Genomic DNA, 20,918 nt, shown 5'->3' with positions numbered 1-20,918 from the left:
TTCCTAATTTCATGACTGAGGCATAGTTCAACTGAAAGTTTTATTTGCTGCAGTTGTCTAAGAGATATAAGAGAGCAGGCAAATTACCATAACCTGACCAGGTCATTTAGGTTGAGGGCATTTGACGAGGCTTAGTACTGACTGCAAATAAAGTAATGTGTCTTAAAGATAGCCAGAACAGCTTTGATTGTCATATAGCAGTGGAGTTAAGGCATAAATCCTGTTTAATAATTACTAATTTAATTGAGTTAAACACTGAACTGAAACACTGGAACATTCATTTGTCTCAATGAGATCAGGGGAGGTCAGATCCCTGGAATTTATTGTAGATAAACTGCTGGCATTTACTTCATTTCAACTAATATTTACTTACCATACATTCTATCCCAAGCAACTAGTGCTTTGTAATCATGGACTTTCTTCCCTGAAGAAAGAGTTTCTATCCCGTACAAAAAATATACCCTAAGGAGAAATGATCATAGCAATTATTTTTCACCTTCACCCATTTTTTCCTTTAAATAAGTTTTATTGATGTAGTCACATGCAAAAGATTCCATGTATATAGAATTTACAGCTTAGTAAGTTTTGACAACTGTATACACCCATGAAGTCATCATCATAATAAAAAACAATAAACATTTCTATTACCTCCAATAGTTGCAATATACTCTGTTGTAGTTCTGTCCTCCTGCCTCTCATTCCCCCGTTTTATTCAGTGACTACTGACTTTTTGGCACCATAGATTAGTCTGCATTTTCTTTAGTTTTATATGAATGTGATCATGCTTTCTGAAATCATTTTCACCCTTTCATTCAACCTAAGTATTATGCGATTCATCCATGTTTTGCGCTGATAAATGTCCTGTCATGAATTTTACTTAAAAAATGTTATAAAACCTGTAACATATTTCAATTCCCATTTAAATAATCAAATACTGCTTAAAAATTTGAACAATAAGAAAAATTATATATTTTTCAATGTAGTAACATTTGAGGACTCTCTATGCCTTTGTATAGATACAAATTCCTATCATGTGCCATTTTTGTTCTCAAAAAAGTTTTATAATACATATTGTAGTGTGAGTCTTCTGGTGAATAATTTTTTCAAAGTTTGTGTATCTAAAAAACAAAAGTCTTTATTTTGTCCCTATACTTTATGTTAGTTGAGTATAGAATTCTATATTCACATCTTCTTTTCTGTCAGAACTTTAAAGCTATTGCCCCATTGTCTTCTTCACTGCATTATTTCAGATAACAAATATGCTGTAATCCTCAAGTTTCTTTCTGGGAAGTTTATTTATCTTTTTTTTTTCTCTTTTGCTGTTTCTAAGATATTTTTTCTTTATGATTCATTTGGGCAATTGGATTATGAAATGCATTCTTGTGTTTTTATTCATGTTCCTTGTGGATGGAATTTATTGAGCTTCTTGCATTGGTTTTCATCTAATTGAAAACTTTTTTAGATATTACTCCTTAAAATATGTTTTCTGTTCTCTCCCTTTGGAGACTCCAATTACACATACTGAAACTGGGAAATAATTATCTGAAATGAGCCTGTTTCACGTTTGGGGTAGTTTCCTGATGTGTTCATGGCTTATCAGGATTCAGATGAATATTAAGGGCACCCTTATCATATTTGCAGTTCTCTGTGTAGCTCTCTCTTCTGTAGTTTTCTATCCTTCAAACTCTAATTGGCTTTGTCTCTTCAGATTTTCAGTTTTATCAGTTTAGGAATCTGCTTGGTTCTACATGGCTTTCCCCCATGGCTCAGCTGTTAAAGAATCTGTCTGCAGTGTGGGAGACCTGGGTTCAATCCCTTGGTGGGAGGATCCCCTGGAGAAGGGAACAGCTACTCACTCCAGTATTCTGGCCTGGAGAATTCCATGGACTGTATAGTCCATGAGGTCAAAAAAGAGTTGGACACGACTGAGTGACTTTCGCTTTCACACTTTCACATTGGCTCTGCATGATCTCCCTCTCACAAATCCATAACCTGTAAATACTCTCAAGGCCATCAACTGGATCAGGCATAGGATTCATTTCACTTCTCAGGAATTACTGTCCTTCTATGCCTGATGTCCAGTGTGTTGAAAACCATTTTTTCAAATACTATGTATGTATTTTAGTTGTTTTAAGTATCTGGGGGTGAATAAATCTACCCCTTGTTACTCTTGCCTGGAAGAAGAAATCCAATCATAACTGTTAAACCAGCTCATCACATGTATACTTGAACATAAGACTTTTAGAATGATTGACTAATTCTCTTTTTTCTGCCTTGACAATCTGAACACTCTTAAACTTTGTTTAAAATAGGCTCACCAGCTCTTTCTGGTCCTCTCTATCTCAGATATTTTAGGTCCTGGAGTACGCAGACACTCCTGTTTATATAGCAATCTAACCACTTCCCGTGATTTTCTGGAAGAATATTAGCATATATCCATTCCATCATTCTCATTTATAATAAAGAGAGGGAAAAACAACAACTCAGAACCAATGGTTGGTTCACTCTATACTCTGAAGATACTAAGTTTAAGGGATAATTGTTTATTTGTCTTGTTGCTGCTTTTTTATAATTACATCATGTTCAGTTCCCATTTGATAAGACACAGCTCAAAAACTTTGATTCTTTTGTCAAATGCTACATTCAAAATATCCAGATTGGCAAATAATTTGTCATGATGCTTTAAATATATTAAATGGGAAAATTCAAACATTCAAAGATAGAATGAATGTTTATCTTTAGCTGCTCATTTATAATGTCCATAATCATTAACAAAATAGAATTTGAGATAGGTATAATATGATATTGTATTAGATTCTGAGTTAGGATCTTGAGGCACCTAATTTTTTTTAGGTTCTGAGTATTATTGTTGCTTTTTGGACAAGAGCTATGTCTATACCAAAATTCAACAAAGAAAATATTAAGGGAAAGTATTGTTTATTAAAAAAATACTATATACCTGGTATTGATATCTATATATAAGTTACAAATGATTTTATTTACACAGGAAACCTGATATCCAGTAAATAGTTCTTGTATTTTACTAGTTAGAGGGTTTAGAATCATCATGTATTCAACAGATACTTATGGAATGTCTACCAGGTTCAAGAAACTGTATTCAACATTAGAAAATCTAGGTAACCTAACAGAATGTGTACGGTGCGTAAGCAATTCCGAAACTTGAACCCATATTTAACTTGTGTAAAGGACCACATGGTAAATGCTATAAACTTTGTGAGCACTAGAGTCTCTCACTGGAGAAGGCAATGGCACCCCACTCAAGTACTTTTGCCTGGAAAATCCCATGGATGGAGGAGCCTGGTAGGCTGCAGTCCATGGGGTCGCTAGGAGTCGGACAGGATTGAGCAACTTCACTTTCACTTTTCACTTTCATGCATTGGAGAAGGAAATGGCAACCCACTCCAGTGTTCTTGCCTGGAGAATCCCAGGGACAGGAGCCTGGTGGGCTGCCATCTATGGGGTCACACAGAGTCGGACACGACTGACATGACTTAGCAGCAGCAGAGTCTCTCACAAATGCTTACCTCTGCCATTGTGACGTGAAAGCAGCCAGAGATAGTATATAACAAAATGAGTTGACCATTTTCCAATAAAACATTTTTTAAAACAAAACAAAAGCAGATAAAGGGCTAGATTTGTCCCATAAGACATTGCTGAGTTGTGTACTTGTCCAAATTGAAACATGACAATTTTTAAATGGATTTAAGGTACAAAACAACTCATGCAAATGGTTGATACCATCCCCACTAAGACTATTCTAAATAATTAAATGTTTTTTTTTTTTTTAATGAGTTTATAAGAGCCAGTGAAATAATGTTTTAAGTTTAAACCCTTTTCTCATGAAACTACTGTTATTTTTCCTCTGAAATTCATTTTAAAAACATTTGTTTTTATACAGTTATCATCATACATGGCCTAATGAAAATGTAATATATATATATGTATATGTAGATTTATAGACATAAATACAGATATAGACTGACAGATAGATATGGATATAGTTAGGCACATTTAGATAGATACATTTCCTAGACAAGAACCCAATTCAGAGATGACAGGTAAAAATTATAAAATTACAAAAACTACTTTAGAAGTAGTTAAAATTTTTAAAAAGATATGTTTGAGAGCTCTGTTTAAAAGCCATTCCACCCACTGCTACACAAAAAAGTTCCTCACTGCTGTATCTTGCCCCTGGCCTGACTTTTCATTTCTGTTTGTTTTTGAAAATTTTAAAAGTGATTTGTGAAATGGTTCAGCATTATGGATGATTTTAATTTCCCTAAAATAATTTCTAAATGAAAATCTCCCTCCAAGATTTTGTTATATTTTTTCTTTAACTCCACTACCTTTGTAAGATTAAAGGGTTTATTAGCTTGTTTTCTTTTAAAAAGTATTGAGGCTCAATCTCTTGGTCAAAACCTCACAGAAATGTCAAATTATGTATTCACACTTCCTCAAGATCTTAGTGTTGTTATTTGCTTCAACATTCTTTTTCTTTTTTCTCTTAGCCTTAATGAGGTAGTATCAGAATATTAGGGCACCGAAATAGTTCTATAAACTAAGCAATTCTAATTGGAAGATTTACATTTAAATGGAAGAACAAATATATATATAAGAAAATATTATTAACAACCTATACTGAAGTTGAAAACAACTAAAATTTGGAAAATAATCTAGGAATGTATAACATCTTACTTGGCAATTAAAATTTAGAAAAGAAAGTGTTAAAGTAGGTACTGAAAGTAGACTTAATAATATGGAATTTTTAGAAAATCATACTTCAGTTATGAAGAAGACATGAGCTAGTTAATTATATACATAAACACGTTCCATGTGTAGGCTTGGAAGGGTTGGTACTGAGAAATGAACATTTGTGGTTTAGTTGCCAAGTCATGTCTGACACTTTTGTGACTCCATGGACTGTAGCTACCAGCCGCCAGCTGTCCGTGGGATTTCCCAAGCATGAATACTGGAGTGAGTTGCTATTTCCTTCTCCAGGGGCTCTTCCCAACCCAGATATCGACCCATGTCTCCTGCATGGGCAGGTGAATTCTTAACCACTGAATCACCAGGGAAGTCCAAGAAATGGACACATTCATGATATTAGGTAAATCTGGTTGCTGTTGTTTAGTTGCTAAGTTGTGTCCAACTCTTTGTGATTCCGTGAACTGTAGCCTGCCAGGCTCCTCTGTCTGGAATTCTTCAGGCAAGAATACTGGAGTGGGTTGCCATTTCCTTCTCCAGGGGATCTTCCCAACCCTTAGGTAAATCTTACTAATATACATTTGATAAATTGATGCTTCTTATGAAATTATGAATAAAGAATTTATTTAGAACATAGGAACTTAAGACAAATTCCTAAGCTAGAACATGAGCCTCTGTGGGGCTGTATTAATTTCCTTTGGCTACTTTAACATGTTACATAAATGTAGAGGATTAACACATCACAATTTTATTTTCCTACAGTTCTGTAGTAATAAAGTCTGACCGAGGTCTCACTGGATTAAAATCAAGGTGTTGGCACTACTGTGTTCTCTGTGGAGGCTGTAAAGGACGATACATTAAGTGCCCCCATTCCTTGCCTCCTGGCCTCTTTCTTTGTTAAAGCCAGTAACATTACATCTCTCTGGTATTTCTTTCACAGTCAACATTTCTCTCTAACTCTTTCAGCTGCTCTCTTTCACTTTTAAGGAGCCTGTGATTACATTGGGTTTTCCTGGAAGTCTATGATAATCTCTTCACCTTAAGGTCAGGTGATATATTCCATCTGAGAAATGGAGTTTTTCCTGCCATATCAGTGGACAAAGGATATCATAATTATCAGCAATGCAGCCACCACTGATAGATGGTGAGCTGGTGAGTTCTAAGGGAACTCTGGAAGGGAAAGAATATGTGCCATCTAGGAGCCACTTCCTATGATGAGCCCTGAGGAAACTCAGGATGTGAAAACACAGGATACTGGCCCCATATACCTGAGGTGCATATCTAAGGAACTGATTTCAGTGAGCCCAGACTCTTGCATCTTCCCATATATAGAAAAGCACTAAATTCCTTGAAATATAGATATCTGATTTTCTTTAATTAACAATAATCCTCTGACTTTCAAACGATCTGCCCTTAGTTGCAAAATTCCTGTATATCTTTGCTCCCCCCACCGCCTTCCTCCTCATAGAAGTTCTCTCACAGTTACTTGAGATGCTGCCTCCCAGACTTGAAGTGTTAAACATTCCTGTCAATTAAAACTTAACTCTCAAAAAAAGAGGTCAGGTGATTAATTCCTTTAATTTACATTTGCCTTATAAGATAACATATTCACAGCTTAGAATTATGATACACACATGTTTGGGGGACCAATATACTACCATAGTGGAGGAGGGAGCTGTAAAACCAGGGTGAGGAATGGGGTGAAGAATAAAGGTAGTTTCTACTGCCAAGGGCATGGCATTTTGAGTTCTACATAAGATAAAGGGATAAAGGTGGGAAGAGCAGAGACTGATTGATAAAGCAACAAAGAAAACCAGATAACTGACACAACTCTTGAGAAGATTCAGTTCAGTTCAGTTCAGTTCAGTCGCTCAGTTGTGTCTGACTATTTGCGACCCCATGAATTGCAGCACACCAGGCCTCCCTGTCCATCACCAACTCCTGGAGCTTACTCTAACTCATATCTATCAAATCATCGATGGCATCCAGCCATCTCATCCTCTGTCATCTCCTTCTCCTCCTGCCCCCAATCCCTCGTAGCATCAGAGTCTTTTCCAATGAGTCAACTCTTCACATCAGGTGGCCAAAGTATTAGAGTTTCAGCTTTAGCATCAGTCCTTCCAATGAACACCCAGGACTGATCTCCTTTAGAATGGACTGGTTGGATCTCCTTGCAGTCCAAGGGACTCTCAAGAGTCTTCTCCAACACCACAGTTCAAAAGCATCAATTCTTTGGTGCTCAGCTTTCTTCACAGTCCAACTCTCACATCCATATATGACCACTGGAAAAAGCCTTGACTAGATGGACCTTTGTTGGCAAAGTAATGTCTTTGCTTTTGAATATGCTATCTAGCTTGGTCATAACTTTCTTTCCAAGGAGTAAGCGTCTTTTAATTTCATGGCTGCAATCACCACCTACAGTGATTTTGGAGCCCAAAATAATAGAGTTTGCCACTGTTTCCAGTGTTTCCCCATCTATTTCCCATGAAGTGATGGGACCAGATGCCATGATCTTAGTTTTCTGAATGTTGAGCTTTAAGCCACATTAATTTAAGCCTTAATCATCTTTCAGGATTAGAAATAGCTCAACTGGAATTCCAACACCTCCACTAGCTTTGTTCATAGTGATGCTTTCTAAGGCCCACCTGACTTCACATTCTAGGATGTCTGGCTCTAGGTGAGTGATCACACCATCGTGATTATCTGGGTCCTGAAGATATTTTTTGTACAGTTCTTATGTGTATTCTTGCCACCTCTTCTTAATATCTTCTGCTTCTGTTAGGTCCATACCACTTCTGTCCTTTATCAAGCCCATCTTTGCATGAAATGCTGCCTTGGTATCTCTAATTTTCTTGAAGAGATCTCTAGTCTTTTCCTTTCTTATCTCTCCTTGCTATTCTTTGGAACTCTGCATTCAGATGCTTGTATCTTTCCTTTTCTCCTTTGCTTTTCGCTTCTCTTCTTTTCACTACTATTTGTAAGGCCTCCCCAGACAGTCATTTTGTTTTTTGCATTTCTTTTCCTTGAGGATGGTCTTGATCCCTGTCTCCTGTACAATGTCACGAACCTTCAACCATAGTTCATCAGGCACTCTATCTATCAGATCTAGGCCCTTAAATCTATTTCTCACTTCCACTGTATAATCATAAGGGATTTGATTTAGGTCATACCTGAATGGTCTAGTGGTTTTCCCTACTTTCTTCAATTTAGTCTGAATTTGGCAATAAAGAATTCATGATCTGAGCCACAGTCAGCTCCTGGTCTTGTTTTTGCTGACTGTATAGAGTTTCTCCATCTTTGGCTGCAAAGAATGTAATCAACCTAATTTCGATGTTGACCATCTGGTGATGTCCATGTGTAGAGTCTTCTCTTGTGTTGTTGGAAGAGGGTGTTTGCTATGACCAGTGTGTTCTCTTGGCAAAACTCTATTAGCCTTTGCCCTGCTTCATTCCATATTCCAAGGCCAAATTTGCCTGTTACTCCAGGTGTTTCTTGACTTCCTACTTTTGCATTCCAGTCCCTTATAATGAAAAGGACATGTTTTGTAGTGTTAGTTCTAAAAGGTCTTGTAGGTCTTCATAGAACCATTCAACTTCAGCTTATTCAGCGTTACTGGTTGGGGCATAGACTTGGATTACTGTGATATTGAATGGTTTGCCTTGGAAACGAACAGAGATCATTCTGTCGTTTTTGAGATTGCATCCAAGTACTGCATTTCGGACTCGTTTTTTGAGAAGATTACCCAAGTGGATCTGGGCAAAAATGGAGAAACTGAGATTTTTTAGAGCATATAGACTTCTTTCATATTACCAAAAAAAAAAAAAAAGATATAGAGGGAATCTGGCATAGCAATTCAGAGCATACTTGTCACTTTCTGTACTGCTACTATGATTTAGTTTTTCATCTATAAAATGGTTAAAAAAATAGTATGTATGCCATGGATTTGTTGTGATTAGATATGCATAGGTCAATGCATAAAGTAGAACCCAAAATAAGCATGATATGTGTTAGTAGTTTTTATTACTGTTTCTCACAAGTAGTAAGTCAAATATATTAGGCTAGTACCATTGAATATCAGGCAACTTTGTATTTGAGTTTAGTATCCAGGAACTAAAAAATCCTATCACTATGTTTTATTATTGTCAAACATCATTTAGCTATTGAGGTACAGATGCTGAATAGGTGGATGGCTTCACAGAGTCTTCATTTCTTTCTTTCCCACCTGGAATTCTTTCAATGGAATAATTTTCATAATCCTGAGAGAGTTAGTATTCTGAGGTCAAATTTGTTTATTCTAAGGACTTGTTCTACATCTATGTATGAATAGTTAAACAGTAAAGACTGAAATACATAGCATTCCATGCCAGATGCTCTACTATTTGGTGTTAACTTACCTCTTAGATTGTCTGTCCTATTGAGTTCCTGTTATATTCTGAGATGCTCATCATTCTTTGAAAACACACTATTAATGCCTTCATGTCTAGACAGAAAGAGAGATATCGTGATATATATGCAGTTGTCCTACATTAGTCCATTGCCAAATTCTATTCTTATTTTGTACTCAGAAGTTAATTTCTGCATAATAACTTCAACAAACAAAAAGTAAGAATCTCTGTGAATTTATAGATTTTATTTGTACCTGTAATATGCATTTTCTTCTTCTTTGTCATTTATCATTAGTTCTACTTGACTGTTCTTTCACTCCAAACATGGATAATGCCTATATAATTTTTTATCCCCAACTCTGGCTGCCATAATGCCTTATACAAAGTAGAGACTAAATAATTTGCCTTTTGAGTTGAATATTCAAATTACATAACTATACTGTAGCCCCTATGTCTTTTCTTTCCTTTTTATGTAATATATATTATTAATAATAATTACTATTATTATAAGTAGAAAAAATCCAAAAGTGGTTGTAAAATTTAAAATGTGTGCAGACTGATTATTTTCATAGTTCTGCCAGTCAAATTCCAAGCAAAATAATTGCTTCCCCTGGGTCTTCAGTAACCCAGAGAATGTAATGTATGTAATAATAATATATTTCAATAATGATTCAGAAACAACATAAGTGAGGAAATAGTGGTTTGGGTTCACATTCTAAAATTAAAGAGTGTTATAAATAATTAGTCACACTGGATAAAATTTATTTTTTTTACAAAATCAATCATAAACTGTTCAAAATATTGCTTTTAAGCCTGACTGCACCAGATTTTTCTGATATATTTTTACATATATCTTCAGGGCTTCCCTGGTAGCTAGGAGACCCTGGTTCAACTCCTGAGTTGGGAAAATCCACTGGAGAAGGGGTAGACTATCCACTCCAGTATTCTTGGGCTTCCCTGGTGGCTCAGCTGGTAAAGAATACACCTGCAATGCAGGAGACCTGGGTTCGATCCCTGAGTTGGGAAGATCCCTTGGAGAAGGGAAAGACTACCCACTCCAGTATTCTGGCCTGGAGAATCCTATGAACTATAGTGTCCATGGTGTCTCAGAGTAGGACACGACTGAGCCACTTTCACTTTCACTTTAGAAGGTGTACAAGAGTTTACTGGGAAAGGAAATGTTTCTCATTGATATAGTCTGTGGCTATTTTGAATAGTGCTTCAGTGAACATGAGAGTGCAGGTATCACTTCTTAATCCTAATTCCAGATAGAAGTCATAGAAGCAGAAGGTAGAATGATGGTTACCAGTGGCTAGTGGGAGGAGGAAACGGGGAGTTGTTCAACATGTATAAAGTTTCATTATACAAGAGGAATAAGTTCTAGACAGCTGCTCTGCAACACAGTGCCTACAATAAACAATTGTTGATGTTTAGTTGCTAAGTCATGTCTAACTCTTTTTGCGACCTCAGACCTCATGAACTGTAGCCTGCCAGGCATCTCTGTCCATGGGATTTCCCAGGCAAGAATACTGGAGAAGGTTGCCATTTCCTTCTCCAGGGCATCATCTTAACCGAGATATCAAACTTGTGTCTCCTGCATTGGCAGGTGGATTCTTTACCATTGAGTCACCAGGGAAGCCCCAGAGTAGACAATACTGCATTGTAAACGGAAAAATTTGCTGAGAGTAGCTCAAGTTAAGTGTTCTTAGCATAAAAAATGTGGAGGGCAGGAGGAAACTTTTAAAGATGATGGATATGTTTACTACCTTGCTTGAGGTGACAGTTTCACTGGTGTATGCATATGTTTAATCCCATCAAATTAAATAGTAAGTATATGCTGTTTTTGTATATTATTATCAAGGCTATGGTTTTTCCAGTGGTCATGTATGGATGTGAGACTTGGACTGTGAAGAAAGCTGAGCGCCAAAGAATTGATGCTTTTGAACTGTGGTGTTGGAGAAGACTCTTGAGAGTCTCTTGGACTGTAAGGAGATCCAACCAGTCCATTCTAAAGGAAAATGGTCCTGGGTATTCTTTGGAAGGAATGATGCTAAAGCTGAAACTCCAGTACTTTGGCCACCTCATGTGAAGAGTGGACTCATTGGAAAAGACTCTGATGCTGGGAGGGATTGGGGGCAGGAGGAGAAGGGGACGACAGAGGATGAGATGGCTGGATGGCATCACTGACTCCATGGATGTGAATTTGAGTGAACTCCGGGAGATGGTGATGGACAGGGAGGCCTGGAGTGCTGCAATTCATGGGGTCTCAAAGAGTTGGACACGACTAAGTGACTGAACTGACTGAACTGATTGATACTTCATTAAAGCTGTTAAAAATAAGATATAGCAATAATAAATGCTAACCAGATTAAAATAATAAAATATCAGTAAGAAGAGAAATTTGAAAATAAAATGTTTCGGGAAAAGAGATACAGGTAGTAAGAATTTAAAAAATATTATGTCTTTGAATTTCAGGTAGAGATTAAATGCACCTACCACAACCTCTCCATAAAATAACTCTTGGTTATATTGGTCTTAATGCTGTTCCTAATGTTCCAGTTTTCTGGATAGTATTGGATGTGTTTTTCTTTTAAGTTTAAGAACAATACATATATATTTAATATAATTTAATAATAAAAATACTTTACAAATTTTGATCCATCAGTAGCTGGTAAAACATACATGTGACTTAGTGTCAGAGTAATGCTCTCAAAATTCTAGAAAATTTGATCTCTCTTTTATAATTAGTTACAAAGAAGCAGTCTAATTTCTTATATAATACTAAGGTATTTCTTTTGATCAATAAATGAAGCACTAATGCTTCTCATGGAACTGTCAAACCTAGGTCACACTGGAGTAAATATTATTAGTCATTGTATACTAAACTTTTCGATTTATGTAACTGAAAGTCACTGAAATTTCTCCCATACAAGTGATATTTTAGTATGTTCTCAGTGCCTCTAAGAATCAAGAAACATCCCAAGGTGTTCTTTGAAAATAAATGGCATCTTAGCTATATATCTCATAAAAAATTAAATTTAAAAAACCTTTATAATTTCAGGTAAGAGCTTGTATTATTTTCTAATTTTAAAGTACATCTAATATTTTTACTAACTTTCTGATAATTTAGATAATAAAATATAACTCTGAAAGGAAAGTAATAGAAAAAGAAAAAGTAATAAATTCTAGAGAATCCAAGATGAAAAACAGGACAAATATTCAGCTTTCTTATTGTTAACTATGTAAACTCTAAAATCATAATTGGACATATGGAGAATTTATACAAAAAAGACAAATTTTGATCACCTATAGGAGAAAATTCCTTGATGAAAATGAACTCAGACTAAAATAAGACTATGTTTTCTTAAGTCTTCCCCCTACATTCAGTCATTTATTTGAAATGTCATTAGCTGAAAATTAGCATTCATTTTCAATTCTAACTAATTCTCCTGGAAACAAATATTCTAGATGAAAATTTACATTTGTGAAAAAACAAATGGAATGTATAACAATGATGGTATTAACACAGAGATTCAATGCTAGAAAACAAGAACAACTTTGTGAAATAGTTGGCATGCCTAACCAGAAATCAGAGCTAAGTCCCACCTCTGCCACTTAGAAGAAACTTCACCGGCCTGAGCTTGAGTATCCCCAGCTGCAACATGGGCCTTGGTGCCTAATAAGGGGATCAAAAGCTCAATGAGACTAAGTACATAAGAAATCCAGACTTGGGAATAAATGCTGCCTCTGGCCTTTGTTTTTTTTTTTTGTTGTTGTTGTTTGTTTATTGTTGTTTCATTTCTCCAAGTTCTTTAAATAGACATTTGTGAATGATAGTGTCTTCCCCAAACTTCTAAGAACTAATTAGGTCCTTCTATAGTTAAAACTCTTTGTTGCTTTTATGTACACTTTGTTCCTTAGGATTAACAGACTTGTCTCACTAGCACATCAGATTAGTGTTTATTGAAAGTGAAAGTGTAGTTGCTCAGTCATCTCTCACTCTTTGTGACCCCATGGACTCCGCCAGGCTCCTTTGTCCATGGAATTCTCCAGGCAAGAATAGTGGAGTGGGTTGCCATTCCCTTATCCAGGGGATCTTCTCAACCCAGGTATTGAACCTGGGTCTCCTGCATTGCATGCAGATTCCTTACTATCTGAGCCACCAGGGAAGCTGTTTATTGACATTAGAGACAAATCTTACTGACAAAATGTCTGGAAACAGGTTTAGCACTCTCTGGCTATTAGGAAAATATTTTATGATCGCCACCATGGATATTTTCTAGGTTTTTGCTTTTGCATTAAACTAGATGTTTTCTAGTTCCTTGCATTTATATTAAATAAATGTGTAAATGTGTGTTTCTGGTGTTTGTGTACTTTTGGGCTTTTTATGTGCACTTTCTAATTTTTCAGGTAAAAATTTTATACACACATGAATAATTTGACTGGTACTTTTATAGTTTGAACTTTCACAGTTTTGTATTGCTATGGTTAATCATATAAATTAAAATGATCTCATTGAACATATAGATATAACAGTCCTTTCAGAAGCTACACATCAGCTTATCACTTTTCAATAAATATTATTTATAATATATCTCTTTTTCTTCATCCAGTAATATCTTTTTTAAAAACTCAAGGTCAATTTATTTGAAAACATAAACCTCTGGAATCTTTTTAGTTTCATACTAATGATTCTTTCCTTCCTACTATAACCATCACATGTGTAATACAAAAATACTGTAACCTTTAGCTCATTTTTTCTTGGTCAGTGATATTTGGATACTTCATGAGGGTAAAATAATTAGAGGTAATTCTCTCTAATTGAGACAGAATAATTTTCTCTGTATTTTAAAACTTGCACAATGATTATTTCTCTAGTGAACACTGAACAAACAATTCAAATATTAAACTAGCCCTAATTTAAATTCAAATTTTAGTATCTTATACAAATCATGACTCTTGAAAGGACACTGTTTTTTGAGTCACATTTAGTATATATATTTTTCCTACTTCAAGATTCCATGAGGCCTCTGAAAACGGGGATAAAAAGACATGATCTGGACATTTCTCTTCATTTCTTTTTGTTGATCCATAAAGATTCAAATAATAAATAGCTGATATTGATTCTAATTTCCTGAAAAATTCTAAATAAATTTAATAAAGCCTCTGTTACAAGGTCATGGAAAAGTGTAAATCCTTTGACACACATTCTTCACATATCTGTTATCCAGTTAAACAAGTTTGCCAATGATGATTTGTGGAAAAAAACAGTGACCACAAAATGAGAATAAAATGTGTTACAAATATGTTATATGCTAGCTTTGAAATTTTTGGAAAATTACCTAAAATCAGTTGTTCTTCATATTTAAAATGTGATTAAAATAATCACATCAATAATTGTTTAAAGAATTAAATGAAATAACCATAAAATCCTTAAGCACAGTGATGGCGATATAGTGAGTCTCTATGAAATACTTTCTCACATTAGTCTTTATAGAAGTGAGCTTTTGGGTCTTTTTTTGTGTCCTTAGAAGGATATTAAGTCCAAGTAAATGTCTACATTTTTCTTTCCTTCATGTATTGTTCCAAATCCCAACATGGTTCCCTAAAGAATTATGTAAAAATTCAAGGTGGGTCCATATAGTCTAGGACATCTAGGCATCGAAGTGATACAGTCTAAGCCTCTATATATAGCCTCCTTTACTTCTGACCTTAGACACACAACAGAACAGGTAAAGGGGTTAAGAAGGGTTGCATCTTAACCACATTCTTTAAAATAGTTCCTCTTCACTGTCTCTAAAATATATTTTGACATAACAGGTGCTAATACTCTGATGAGAAAACATGAGAGAAAAGGAAGTGGGGACTGAATAACTGACTCAATGTTCAGAAAATAATTGTGTAGAGAAGGTAGTTAAAAAAGCAAAGTCTTCATATATATATATATATATATATATATATATATATATATTAGGGTTAGGGTTAGATATATATATATAATATACATATACATACATATATATGTATATACAACTGCCAGCTGTATATACATATATATATGTATGTATATATATATGTATATTATATATATAACCCTAACCCTAATATATATATATATATATGAAGACTTTGCTTTTTTAACTACCTTCTCTACACAATTATTTTCTGAACATTGAGTGTATATATATATATATATATATATATATATATATATATATACCTCCATCAACTGCCAGCTGGCTCCCTGCCTCAACACTGTCCTACATAAATGAACATTACTGGATCTTCAAAATTATTCAACTATAAACTTGCTACATAAAATTAGGCAATTTTAATTGTTTAATTCAGCCCTTGAAATTAATAAAAAAATTCTGCAATGTACACAAATTTACAGACCCTTCTGTAAAGGCAAATATATAAAATTAAATAAAAAGATTATCACAAGTTTAAAATACATCTTTTGTGCTAAAATTGAGAAACTGTCCAAAAAATGAAATGTAGAATTCCTAGATGGCAAAGAATGTGTCATTTTTGTTTTTTTCTATTTATTTATTTATTTGAGGTTAATTAGTTTACAATATTGTATTGATTTTTCCATATATTGACATGAATCCACCATGGGTGTACATGTGTTCCCCATCCTGAACCCCACTCCCACCTCCCAATCCCATTCTATCCCTCTGGGTCATCCCAGTGCACCAGCCCCAAGCACCCTGTATCATGCATTGAACCTGGACTCTCAATCTATTTCACATATGATAATATACATGTTTCAATGCCATGCTCCCAAATCACCCCACCTCTGCCCTCTCCCACAGAGTCCAAAAGACTGTTCTATACATCTGTGTCTCTTTTGCTATCTTGCATGCAGGGTTATTGTTACCATCTTTCTAAATTGTATATATATGCATTAGTATACTGTATTGGTGTTTTTCTTTCTGGCTTACTTCACTCTGTATAATAGGCTCCAGTTTCATCCACCTCATTAGAACTGATTCAAATGTATTCTTTTTAATGGCTGAGTAATATTCCATTGTGTGTATGTACCACAGCTTTCTTATCTATTTGTCTGATGATGGACATCTAGGTTGCTTCCATGTCCTGGCTATTGTAAACAGTGCTGCAATGAACATCGGGGTACACATGTCTCTTTCAATTCTCGTTTCCTCAGTGTGTATGCCCAGCAGTGGGATTGCTGGGTCATATGCCAGTTCTATTTCCAGTTTTTTAAGGAATCTCCACACTGTTGTCCATAGTGGCTATACTAGTTTGCATTCCCACCAACAGTGTAAGAGGGTTCCCTTTTCTCCACACCCTCTCCAGCATTTATTGCTTGTAGACTTTTGGATAGCAGCCATTCTGACTGGCATGAAATGGTACCTCATTGTGGTTTTGATTTGCATTTTTCTGATAATGAATGATGTTGAGCATCTTTTCATGTGTTTGTTAGCCATCTATATGTCTTCTTTGGAGAAATGTCTGTTTATTTCTTTGGCCCATTTTTTGATTGGGCCGTTTATTTTTTTGGAATTGAGCTGCAGCAGTTGCTTGTATATTTTTGAGGTTAATTTGTCAGTTGCTTTGCTATTATTTTCTCCCATTCTGAAGGCTGTCTTTTCACCTTGCTTATAGTTTCCTCTGTTGTGCAGAAGCTTTTAAGTTTAATTAGGTCCCACTTGTTTATTTTTGCTTTTATTTCCAATATTCTGGGAGGTGGGTCATAGAGGATTCTGCTGTGATTTATGTCAGAGAGTGTTTTGCCCATGTTTTCCTCTAGGAGTTTTAGTTTCTGGTCTTAAGTTGAGATCTTTAATCAATTTTGAGTTTATTTTTGTGTATGGTGTTAGAAAGTGTTCTAGTTTCATTTTTTTTTGCAAGTCGTTGACCAGTTTTCCCAGCACCACTCGTTAAAGATTTGTCTTTAATCCATTGTATATTCTTGCCTCCTTTGTCAAAGATAAGGTGTCCATAAGTGCATGGATTTACATCTAGGCTTTCTATTTTGTTCCGTTTATCTATATTTCTGTCTTTGTGTCAGTACCATACTGTCTTGATGACTGTGGCTTTGTAGTAGAGCCTGAAGTCAGGCAGGTTGATTCCTCCAGTTCCATTCTTCTTTCTCAAGATTGCTTTGGCTATTCGAGGTTTTTTGTATTTCCATACAAATTGTGAAATTATTTGATCTAGTTATGTGAAAAATACCATTGGTAGCTTCATAGGGATTACATTGAATCTATAGATTGCTTTGGTTAGTATACTCATTTACACTATACTGATTCTTCCGATCCACGAACACAGTATATTTCTTCATTTGTATCCTCTTTGATTTCTTTCACCGGTGTTTTACAGTTTTCTGTACATAGGTCTTTTGTTTCTTTAGGTAGATATATTCCTAAGTATTTTATTCTTTTCGTTGCAATGGTGAATGGAATTGTTTCCTTAATTTCTCTTTCTGTTTTCTCATTGTTAGTGTATAGGAATGCAAGGGGTTTCTGTGTGTTGCTTTTATATCTTGCAACTTTACTATATTAATTGATTAGCTCTCGTAATTTTTTGGTGGAGTCTTTAGGGTTTTCTATGTAGAAGATCATGTTATCTGCAAACAGTGAGTTTTACTTCTTCTTTTCCAATCTGGATTCCTTTTTATTTCTTTTTCTGCTGATTGCTGTGGCCAAAAATTCCAAAACTATCTTGAATAGTAGTGGTGAGAGTGGGCACCCTTGTCGTGTTCCTGACCTTAGGGGAAATGCTTTCAATTTTTCACCATTGAGGATAATGTTTACTGTGGGTTTGTCATATATAGCTTTTATTATGTTGAGGTATGTTCCTTTTATTTCTGCTTTCTGGAGGGTTTTTATCATAAATGGATGTTGAATTTTGTCAAAGGCTTTCTCTGCATCTATTGAGATAATCATATGGTTTTTATTTTTCAAGTTGTTAATGTGGCGTATTATGTTGATTGATTTGCGGATATTGAAGAATCCTTGCATCCCTGGGATAAGGCCCACTTGGTCATGGTGTATGATATGTTTAATGTGTTATTGGATTCTGTTTGCTAGAATTTTGTTAAGGATTTTTGCATCTATGTTCATCAGTGATATTGGCCTGTAGTTTTCTTTTTTTGTGGCATCTTTGTCAGGTTTTGGTTTTAGGGTGATGGTGGCCTCATAGAATGAGTTTGGAAGTTTACCTTCCTCTGCAATTTTCTGCAAGAGTTTGAGTAGGATAGGTGTTAGCTTTTGTCTAAATTTTTGGTAGAATTCAGCTGTGAAGCCATCTGGTCCTGGGCTTTTGTTTGCTGGAAGATTTCTGATTACAGTTTCAATTTCCATGCTAATGATGGGTCTGTTAAGATTTTCCATTTCTTCCTGGTCCAGTTTTGGAAAGTTTTACTTTTCTAAGAATTTGTCCATTTCTTCCAAATTGTCCATTTTATTGGCATATAGTTGCTGATAGTAGTCTCTTATGATTCTTTGTATTTCTGTGTTGTTGTTGTGATCTCTCCATTTTCATTTCTAATTTTATTGATTTGATTTTTCTCCCTTTGTTTCTTGATGAGTCTGGCTAATGGTTTGTCAATTTTATTTAACTTCTCAAAGAACCAGATTTTGGCTTTGTTGATTCTTCCTATGATCTCATTTGTTTCTTTTGTATTTATTTCTGCCCTAATTTTTAAGATTTCTTTCCTTCTACTAACCCTGGGGTTCTTCATGTCTTCCTTTTCTAGTTGCTTTAGGTGTAGAGTTAGGTTATTTATTTGAATTTTTTTCTTATTTCTTGAGGTAAGCCTGTATTGTTATGAACCTTCCCCTTAGCACTGCTTTTACAGTGTCCCATAGGTTTTGAGTTGTTGTGTTTTCACTTTCATTCATTTCTATGCATATTTTGATTTCTTTTTTGATTTCTTGGGTGATTTGTTGGTTATTCAGTGGCGTGTTGTTCAGCCTCCATATGTTGTAATTTTTGATAGTTTTTCTCCTGTAATTGAGATCTAATCTTACTGCATTATGGTCAGAAAAGATGCTTGGAATGATTTCTTTTTTTTTTTGAATTTACCAAGGCTAGCTTTATGGCCCAGGATGTGATCTATCCTGGAGAAGGTTCCATGTGTGCTTGAGAAAAAGTTGAAATTCATTGTTTTTGGGTGAAATGTCCTACAGATATCAATTAGGTCTAACTGCTCTGTTGTATCATTTAAAGTTTGTGTTTCCTTGTTAATTTTCTGTTTAGTTGATCTATCCATAGGTGTGAGTGGGGTATTAAAGTCTCCCACTGTTATTGTGTTATTATTAATTTCCCCTTTCATACTTGATAGCATTTGTCTTACATATTGTGGTGCTCCTATGTTGGATGCATATATATTTATAATTGTTATATCTTCTTCTTGGATTGATCCTTTGATCATTATGTAGTGTCCTTCTTTGTCTCTTTTCACAGCCTTTGTTTTAAAGTCTATTTTATCTGATATGAGTATTGCTACTCCTGCTTTCTTTTGGTCTCTATTTGTGTGGAATATCTTTTTCCAGTTCTTTACTTTTAGTCTGTATGTGTCCCTTGTTTTGAGGTGGGTCTTTTGTAGACAACATATATAGGGGTCTTGTTTTTGTATCCATTCAGCCAGTCTTTGTCTTTTGGTTGGGGCATACAACCCATTTACATTTAAGGTAATTATTGATAAGTATGATCCCATTGCCATTTACTTTATTGTTTTGGGTTCAAGTTTATACACCCTTTCTGTGTTTCCTGTTTAGAGAAGATCCTTTAGCATTTGTTGGAGAGCTGGTTTGGTGGTGCTTAATTCTCTCAGCTTTTGCTTATCTGTAAAGCTTTTGATTTCTCCTTCATATTTGAATGAGATCTTTGCTGGGTACAGTAATCTGAGCTGTAGGTTATTTTCTTTCATCACTCTAAGTATGTCTTTCCATTCCCTCCTGGCCTGAAGAGTTTCTATTGAAAGATCAGCTGTTATCCTTATGGGAATCCCCTTGTGTGTTATTTGTTGTTTTTCCCCTGCTGCTTTTAATATTTGTTCTTTGTGTTTGATCTTTGTTAATTTGATTAATATGTGTCTTGGGGTGTTTTGCCTTGGGTTTATCCTGTTTGGGACTCTCTGGGTTTCTTGGACTTAGGTGATAATAATCACTTCCCCATTTTAGGAGAGTTTTCAACTATTATCTCCTCAAGTATTTTCTCATGGTCTTTCTTTTTGTCTTCTTTTTCTGGGACTCTTATGATTCGAATGTTGGGGCATTTAACATTGTCTCAGAGGTCTCTGAGGATGTCCTCATTTCTTTTAATTCTTTTTTCTTTTTTCCTCTCTGTTTCATTTATTTCTACCATTCTATCTTCTACCTCACTTATCCTATCTTCTGTCTCTGTTATTCTACTGTTGGTTCCCTCCAGAGTGATTTTTGACTCATTTATTGAATTATTCATTATATATTGACTCTTTGTTATTTCTTCGAGGTTCTTGTTAAACATTTCTTGCATCTTCTTGATCCTTGTCTCCAGGCTATTTATCTGTAACTCCATTTTGTTTTCAAGATTTTAGATCATTTTTACTATCATTATTCGGAATTCTTTACCAGGTAGATTCCCTATCTCTTCCTCTTTTGTTTAGTTTGGTGGGCATTTATCCTGTTCCTTTCCCTGCTGGGTATTTTTCTGCCTTTTCATCTTGTTTATATTGCTGAGTTTGGGGTGTCCTTTCTGTATTCTGGCAGTTTGTGGTTCCTCTTTATTGTGGAGGTTCCTCGCTGTGGGTGGGGTTGGACGTGTGGCTTGTCAAGGTTTCCTGGTTAGGTAAGC

At 35.2% G+C, this 20,918-nt stretch overlaps 1 long non-coding RNA gene across 1 annotated transcript in view; it reads right to left on the bottom strand.

Annotated features, from left to right (window-relative positions):
• Positions 1 to 6,873: 6,873 nt before the first annotated feature.
• Positions 6,874 to 20,918, bottom strand: part of LOC139179347 (uncharacterized) — a 57,603-nt gene continuing 43,558 nt past the window's right edge. Inside the window, exon 4 of the long non-coding RNA XR_011563723.1 lies at positions 6,874 to 9,205. This is a non-coding gene — a long non-coding RNA (uncharacterized lncRNA). The remainder of the gene's footprint in view (positions 9,206 to 20,918) is intronic.

Source organism: Bos indicus, chromosome 24, assembly GCF_029378745.1.
Source record: "Bos indicus isolate NIAB-ARS_2022 breed Sahiwal x Tharparkar chromosome 24, NIAB-ARS_B.indTharparkar_mat_pri_1.0, whole genome shotgun sequence".
NCBI lineage: Eukaryota > Metazoa > Chordata > Mammalia > Artiodactyla > Bovidae > Bos > Bos indicus.
This window is presented reverse-complemented; position numbering and strand designations above follow the sequence as displayed.